This window comes from Rutidosis leptorrhynchoides, chromosome 3 (assembly GCF_046630445.1).
Source record: "Rutidosis leptorrhynchoides isolate AG116_Rl617_1_P2 chromosome 3, CSIRO_AGI_Rlap_v1, whole genome shotgun sequence".
Taxonomy (NCBI): Eukaryota; Viridiplantae; Streptophyta; class Magnoliopsida; order Asterales; family Asteraceae; genus Rutidosis; species Rutidosis leptorrhynchoides.
This window is the reverse complement of record NC_092335.1, coordinates 489,325,645-489,335,126: the sequence shown is the minus strand read 5'-3', so window position 1 is coordinate 489,335,126 and position 9,482 is coordinate 489,325,645.

Here is a 9,482-nt window from a genome sequence, read left to right as displayed (position 1 = left end):
GCGGAAGCTCTTAGTATTCACCTAAGAATAAACATGCTTTAAACGTCAGCAAAAATGTTGGTGAGTTATAGGTTTAACCTATATATATCAAATCGTAACAATAGACCACAAGATTTCATATTTCAATACACATCCCATACATAGAGATAAAAATCATTCATATGGTGAACACCTGGTAACCGACATTAACAAGATGCATATATATAAGAATATCCCCATCATCCCGGGACACCCTTCGGATATGATATAAATTTCGAAGTACTAAAGCATCCGGTACTTTGGATGGGGTTTGTTAGGCCCAATAGATCTATCTTTAGGATTCGCGTCAATTAGGGTGTATGTTCCCTAATTCTTAGATTACCAGACTTAATAAAAAGGGGCATATTCGATTTCGATAATTCAACCATAGAATGTAGTTTCACGTACTTGTGTCTATTTTGTAAATCATTTATAAAACCTGCATGTATTCTCATCCCAAAAATATTAGATTTTAAAAGTGGGACTATAACTCACTTTCACAGATTTTTACTTCATCGGGAAGTAAGACTTGGCCACTGGTTGATTCACGAACCTATAACAATATATACATATTTATCAAAGTATGTTCAAAATATATTTACAACACTTTTAATATATTTTGATGTTTTAAGTTTATTAAGTCAGCTATCCTCGTTAGTAACCTACAACTAGTTGTCCACAGTTAGATGTACAGAAATAAATCGATAAATATTATCTTGAATCAATCCACGACCCAGTGTATACGTATCTCAGTATTGATCATAACTCAAACTATATATATTTTGGAATCAGCCTCAACCCTATATAGCTAACTCCAACATTCACATATAGAGTGTCTATGGTTGTTCCGAAATATATATAGATGTGTCGACATGATAGGTCAAAACATTGTATACGTGTCTATGGTATCTCAAGATTACATAATATACAATACAAGTTGATTAAGTTATGGTTGGAATAGATTTGTTACCAATTTTCACGTAGCTAAAATGAGAAAAATTATCCAATCTTGTTTTACCCATAACTTCTTCATTTTAAATCCGTTTTGAGTGAATCAAATTGCTATGGTTTCATATTGAACTCTATTTTATGAATCTAAACAAAAAAAGTATAGGTTTATAGTCAGAAAAATAAGTTACAAGTCGTTTTTGTAAAGGTAGTCATTTCAGTCGAAAGAACGACGTCTAGATGACCATTTTAGAAAACATACTTCCACTTTGAGTCTAACCATAATTTTTGGATATAGCTTCATGTTCATAATAAAAATCATTTTCCCAGAATAACAACTTTTAAATCAAAGTTTATCATAGTTTTTAATTAACTAACCCAAAACAGCTCGCGGTGTTACTACGACGGCGTAAATCCGGTTTTACGGTGTTTCTCGTGTTTCCAGGTTTTAAATCATTAAGTTAGCATATCATATAGATATAGAACATGTGTTTAGTTGATTTTAAAAGTCAAGTTAGAAGGATTAACTTTTATTTGTGAACAAGTTTAGAATTAACTAAATTATGTTCTAGTGATTACAAGTTTAAACCTTCGAATAAGATAGCTTTATATGTATGAATCGAATGATGTTATGAACATCATTACTACCTCAAGTTCCTTGGATAAACCTACTAGAAATGAGAAAAATAGATCTAGCTTCAAAGGATCCTTGGATGGCTTGAAAGTTCTTGAAGCAGAATCATGACACGAAAACAATTTCAAGTAAGATTTCCACACGAAATAAGATTTTTATAGTTATAGAAATTGAATTAAAGTTTGAATATGATTATTACCTTGTATTAGAAAGATAACCTACTGTAAGTAACAAAGGTTTCTTGATCTTGGATGATTACTTGGAATGGATTTAGAAAACTTGGAAGTAAACTTGCAATCTTGGAAGTATTCTTGATTTTATGAAACTAGAACTTTTGGAATTTATGAAGAACACTTAGAACTTGAAGATAGAACTTGAGAGAGATCAATTAGATGAAGAAAATTTAAGAATGAAAGTGTTTGTAGGTGTTTTTGGTCGTTGGTGTATGGATTAGATATAAAGGATATGTAATTTTGTTTTCATGTAAATAAGTCATGAATGATTACTCATATTTTTGTAATTTTATGAGATATTTCATGCTAGTTGCCAAATGATGGTTCCCACATGTGTTAGGTGACTCTCATGGGCTGCTAAGAGCTGATCATTGGAGTGTATATACCAATTGTACATACATCTAAAAGCTGTGTATTGTACGAGTACGAATACGGGTGCATACGAGTAGAATTGTTGATGAAACTGAACGAGGATGTAATTGTAAGCATTTTTGTTAAGTAGAAGTATTTTGATAAGTGTATTTAAGTCTTTCAAAAGTGTATGAATACATATTAAAACACTACATGTATATACATTTTAACTGAGTCGTTAAGTCATCGTTAGTCGTTACATGTAAATGTTGTTTTGAAACCTTTAGGTTAACGATCTTGTTGAATGTTGTTAACCCATTATTTATTATAGAAAATGAGATGTTAAATTGTTATATTATCATGATATTATGATATATAATATATCTTAGTATGATATATATACAGTTAAATGCCGTTACAACGATAATCGTTACATATATGTCTCGTTTCGAAATCATTAAGTTAGTAGTCTTATTTTTACATATGTATTTCATTGTTAATACACTTAATAATATATTTACTTATCATTTAACATAATTAACCAAGTGTATCAATATCTTAATATGATTCATATGTACCTAGTAAGACGTTGTTATAACGATAATCGTTATATATATCGTTTTCGAGTTTCTTAAATTAATAGTCTCATTTTTATGTATATAACTCATTGTTAAAATACCTAATGAGATACATACTTATAATAAAATCATGTTAACTATATATATAACCATATATATGTCATCGTATAGTTTTTACAAGTTTTAACGTTCGTGAATCACCGGTCAACTTGGGTGGTCAATTGTCTATATGAAATCTATTTCAATTAATTAAGTTTTAACAAGTTTGATTGCTTAACATGTTGGAAACACTTAATCATGTAAATAACAATTTCATTTAATATATATATAAACATGGAAAAGTTCGGGTCACTACAGTACCTACCCGTTAAATAAATTTCGTCCCGAAATTTTAAGCAGTTGGAGGTGTTGACGTATCTTCTGGAAATAAATGCGGGTATTTCTTCTTCATCTGATCTTCATGCTCCCAGGTAAACTCGGGTCCTCTACGAGCATTCCATCGAACCTTAACAATCGGTATCTGGTTTTGTTTAAGTCTCTTAACCTCACGATCCATTATTTCGACGGGTTCTTCAATGAATTGAAGTTTTTCATTGATTTGGATTTCTTCCAACGGAATAGTGAGATCTTCTTTAGCAAAACATTTCTTCAAATTTGAGACGTGGAAAGTGTTATGTACAGCCGCGAGTTGTTGAGGTAGCTCAAGTTGGTAAGCTACTGGTCCGACACGATCTATAATCTTGAATGGTCCAATGTACCTTGGATTTAGTTTCCCCCATTTACCAAATCGAACAACGCCTTTCCAAGGTGAAACCTTAAGCATGACCATTTCTCCAATTTCAAACTCTATATCTTTTCTTTTACTGTCCGCGTAGCTCTTTTGTCGACTCTGGGCGGTTTTCAATCTTTGTTGAATTTGGATGATTTTCTCGGTAGTTTCTTGTATTATCTCCGGACCCGTAATCTGTCTATCCCCTACTTCACTCCAACAAATCGGAGACCTGCACTTTCTACCATAAAGTGCTTCAAACGGTGCCATCTCAATGCTTGAATGGTAGGTGTTGTTGTAGGAAAATTCTGCTAACGGTAGATGTCGATCCCAACTGTTTCCGAAATCAATAACACATGCTCGTAGCATGTCTTCAAGCGTTTGTATCGTCCTTTCGATCTGCCCATCAGTTTATGGATGATATGCAATACTCATGTCTAGACGAGTTCCTAATGCTTGTTGTAATGTCTGCCAGAATCTTGAAATAAATCTGCCATCCCTATCAGAGATAATAGAGATTGGTATTCCATGTCTGGAGATGACTTCCTTCAAATACAGTGGTGCTAACTTCTCCATCTTGTCATCTTCTCTTATTGGCAGGAAGTGTGCTGATTTGGTGAGACGATCAACTATTACCCAAATAGTATCAAAACTACTTGCAGTCCTTGGCAATTTAGTGATGAAATCCATGGTAATATTTTCCCATTTCCATTCCGGGATTTCGGGTTGTTGAAGTAGACCTGATGGTTTCTGATGCTCAACTTTGACCTTAGAACACGTCAAACATTCTCCTACGTATTTAGCAACATCGGCTTTCATACCCGACCACCAAAAATGTTTCTTGAGATCCTTGTACATATTCCCCGTTCCAGGATGTATTGAGTATCTGGTTTTATGAGCTTCTCTAAGTACCATTTCTCTCATATCTCCAAATTTTGGTACCCAAATTCTTTCAGCCCTATACCGGGTTCCGTCTTCCCGAATATTAAGATGCTTCTCCGATCCTTTGGGTATTTCATCCTTTAAATTTCCCTCTTTTAAAACTCCTTGTTACGCCTCCTTTATTTGAGTAGTAAGGTTAGTGTGAATCATTATATTCATAGATTTTACTCGAATGGGTTCTCTGTCCTTTCTGCTCAAGGCGTCGGCTACCACATTTGCCTTCCCCGGGTGGTAACGAATCTCAAAGTCGTAATCATTCAACAATTCAATCCACCTACGCTGCCTCATATTCAGTTGTTTCTGATTAAATATGTGTTGAAGACTTTTGTGATCGGTATATATAATACTTTTGACCCCATATAAGTAGTGCCTCCAAGTCTTTAATGCAAAAACAACCGCGCCTAATTCCAAATCATGCGTCGTATAATTTTGCTCGTGAATCTTCAATTGTCTAGACGCATAAGCAATCACCTTCGTCCATTGCATTAATACACAACCGAGACCTTGCTTTGATGCGTCACAATAAATCACAAAATCATCATTCCCTTCAGGCAATGATAATATAGGTGCCGTAGTTAGCTTTTTCTTCAATAATTGAAACGCCTTTTCTTGTTCATCCTTCCATTCAAATTTCTTCCCTTTATGCGTTAATGCAGTCAAGGGTTTTTCTATTTTGGAGAAATCTTGGATGAATCTTCTGTAGTAACTAGCCAATCCTAAAAATTGACGTATATGCTTCGGAGTTTTTGGGGTTTCCCACTTTTCAACGGTTTCGATCTTTGCTGGGTCCACCTGGATACCTTCTTTGTTCACTATGTGACCGAGGAATTGAACTTAATGCACACTTTGAAAACTTAGCGTACAGTTTTTCTTTCCTCAAGACTTCTAGCACTTTTCTCAAATGTTCTTCGTGCTCTTGATCATTCTTTGAGTAAATAAGTATGTCATCGATGAAAACAATGACAAACTTGTCAAGATACGGCCCACACACTCGGTTCATAAGGTCCATGAACACAGCTGGTGCGTTAGTCAATCCAAACGGCATAACCATAAACTCGTAATGACCATAACGCGTCCTAAAAGCAGTTTTTGGAATATCATCCTCCTTTACTCGCATTTGATGATATCCAGAACGTAAATTGATCTTCGAATAAACCGATGAGCCTTGTAGTTGATCAAATAAGTCATCAATTCTCGGCAGTGGATAACGGTTTTTGATGGTAAGTTTGTTCAACTCTCTGTAGTCAATACACAACCTAAATGTACCATCCTTCTTCTTGACAAACAAAACAGGAGCTCCCCATGGTGATGTGCTTGGTCGAATGAAACCACGTTCTAATAGTTCTTGCAGTTGGCTTTGCAGTTCTTTCATCTCGCTGGGTGCGAGTCTATAAGGAGCACGAGCTATTGGTGCAGCTCCTGGTATAAGATCTATTTGAAATTCAACAGATCGATGTGGAGGTAGTCCCGGTAATTCTTTCGGAAATACATCGGGAAATTCTTTTGCGACGGGAACATCATTGATGCTCTTTTCTTCAGTTTGTACTTTCTTGACGTGTGCTAGAACAGCATAGCAATCTTTTCTTATTAGTTTTTGTGCCTTCAAATTACTAATAAGATGTAGCTTCATGTTGCCCTTTTCTCCGTACACCATTAAGGGTTCTCCTTCTTCTCGTACAATGCGAATTGCATTTTTATAACATACGATCTCTGCTTTCACCTTCTTCTGCCAGTCCATGCCAACTATTACATCAAAACTCCCTAACTCTACTAGTATCAAATCAATCTTAAATATTTCACTACCCAGTTTAATTTCTCAATTCCGGCATATATTATCTGCTGAAATTAATTTACCGTTTGCTAATTCGAGTAAAAATTTACTATTCAACGGCGTCAATGGACAACTTAATTTAGCACAAAAATCTCTACTCATATAGCTTCTATCCGCACCCGAATCAAATAAAACGTAAGCATATTTATTGTCAATAAGAAAGGTACCCGTAACAAGCTCCGGGTCTTCCTGTGCCTCTGCAGCATTAATATTGAAAACTCTTCCGCGGCCTTGTCCATTCGTGTTCTCCTGGTTCGGGCAATTTCTAATAATGTGGCCCGGTTTTCCACATTTATAACAAACTACATTGGCATAACTTGCTCCGACACTACTTGCTCCGCCATTACTCGTTCCGACACCATTTGTTCCTTTGGTTCTGTTAACCCCTGGTCCGTAGACCTCACACTTCGCCGCGCTATGACCATTTCTTTTAAACTTGTTGCAAAATTTGGTGCAGAACCCCGAGTGATACTTTTCACAACTTTGGCATAGCTGCTTCTGATTGTTGTTGTTGTTGTTGCAGTTGTTATTGTTGTTGGGATGATTGTTGTAGTTGCTGTTGTTGTTGTTGTTGTTGTTGTTGTTGTTGTTGTTGGGCCGTTTGTTGTAGTTGCGATTGATGTTGCGATTGTTGGGATAATTGTTGCGATTATTATTGTAATTGCTGTTGTTGTTGTATTGGTGATTCTTATCACCGTTTTCCTCCCACTTTCTTTTGACTTGCTTCACATTGGCCTCTTCAGCCGTCTGTTCTTTAATTCTTTTCTCAATCTGGTTCACTAGTTTGTGAGCCATTCTACATGCCTGTTGTATGGAGGCGGGCTCATGTGAACTTATATCTTCTTGGATTCTTTCCGGTAATCCTTTCACAAACGCGTCGATATTCTCTTCCTCATCTTTGAACGCTCCCGGACACAATAGGCACAATTCTGTGAATCGTCTTTCGTACGTGGTAATATCAAATCCTTGGGTTCGTAACCCTCTAAGTTCTGTCTTGAGCTTATTGACCTCGGTTCTGGGACGGTACTTCTCGTTCATCAAGTGCTTGAATGCTGACCACGGTAGTGCGTACGCATCATCTTGTCCCACTTGCTCTAGATAGGTATTCCACCATGTTAACGCAGAACCTGTGAAGGTATGCGTAGCGTACTTCACTTTGTCCTCTTCAGTACACTTACTTATGGCAAACACTGATTCGACCTTCTCGGTCCACCGTTTCAATCCGATCGGTCCTTCGGTTCCATCAAATTCCAAAGGTTTGCAAGCAGTGAATTCTTTGTAGGTGCATCTTACACGATTTCCTGTACTGCTAGATCCAAGGTTATTGTTGGTATGTAGCGCAGCCTGTACTGCGGCTATGTTTGAAGCTAGAAAAGTACGGAATTCCTCTTCATTCATATTCACGGTGTGTCGAGTAGTCGGTGCCATTTCCTTCAAAATAGTCAAATGGAACAAGTTAATAATACAGAATATTAAGAGTAGTTAATAGTATTTCTTAGCATAATATGAACTCATTTATAAAAGCTTTTTCTTCATATTAGCGTTTTATAAGTTTAGATTCGGGTAGTACCTACCCGTTAAGTTCATACTTAGTAGCTAATATACAATTCAACTACTACAATTCTATATGAAAAACTGATTATAATAATATTTCGCGTTCAAACTTTTATACAATATTTTACAAACTTACAATACCGCTTATTTTACATAAAGCATGAAATATAGCACACAATAACTTTGATACAAGATAGTTGTGAAGATAATTCTAGCTAGTACACAAGTCGTTCAGCAAAGGCAATAAAGACACGTAATTCATACGTCCAGAAACAAGTCATGGATTCTGGTTTTACTAGGACTACTTCCCATCCTTGGTCTTGTGGAACATAACCGTTATGGCCGTTGATAAGACAGCATGTTGTAACGTCGTCAAAGGGACGAGGGTTACGTAATGTCCAACAGTCCCGTAACAATCTAAAAACCTCATTTCTTACCCCAATTACCGACTCCGTTACTTGTGGGAACGTTTTGTTTAATAGTTGTAGCCCGATGTTCTTGTTCTCACTTTGGTGAGAAGCGAATATTACTAACCCATAAGCATAGCATGCTTCTTTATGTTGCATGTTAGCCGCTTTTTCTAAATCATGAAGTCCTATATTCGGATACATTGAGTCAAAATAATTTCTTAACCCGTTGCGTAAAATAGCATTTGGGTTCCCCGCAATATATGCATCAAAGTAAACACATCGTAACTTATGGGTTTCCCAATGTGATATCCCCCATCTTTCAAACGAAAGTCTCTTATAAACCAAGACATTCTTGGAACGTTCTTCGAATGTCTTACAAACTGATTTCGCCTTAAATAGTTGTGCCGAGGAATTCTGACCGACTCTAGACAAGATTTCATCAATCATGTCTCCGGGTAGGTCTCTTAAAATATTGGGTTGTCTATCCATTTTTTGTTTTTAAACTGTAAAATAGACAAGAGTTAGATTCATAAAAAAAATTACTTATTAATACAAGCAATTTTTACATATATCATAAAGCATAAGCACACTATATTACATATATTACACCACACGAATACAACTATCTTATTCCGACTTGCTCGTTTCTTCTTCTTCGGTTTTGGTTCGTTTTGCCAAGTTTCTAGGGATATATGATGTTCCCCTAATACGAGCTGTCGTTTTCCACATTGGTTTAGAAAAACCTGGTGGTTTAGAGGTTCCCGGGTCATTGTTACAACTTAAGGGCTTCGGGGGTTGACGATACATATAAAGTTCATCGGGGTTGGAATTAGATTTCTCTATTTTTATGCCCTTTCCCTTATTATTTTCTTTTGCCTTTTTAAATTCAGTTGGGGTAATTTCTATAACATCATCGGAATTCTCGTCGGAATCCGATTCATCGGAGAATTGGTAATCCTCCCAATATTTTGCTTCCTTGGCGGAAACACCATTGACCATAATTAATCTTGGTCGGTTGGTTGAGGATTTTCTTTTACTTAACCGTTTTATTATTTCCCCCACCGGTTCTATTTCCTCCTCCGGTTCCTCCTCTTCCGATTCTGATTCTTCTTTCGGTTCCGACTCTTCTTCCGGTTCCTCTTCGGGAACTTGTGAATCAGTCCACGAATCATTCCAATTTACATTTGACTCTTCATTATTATTAGGTGAGTCAA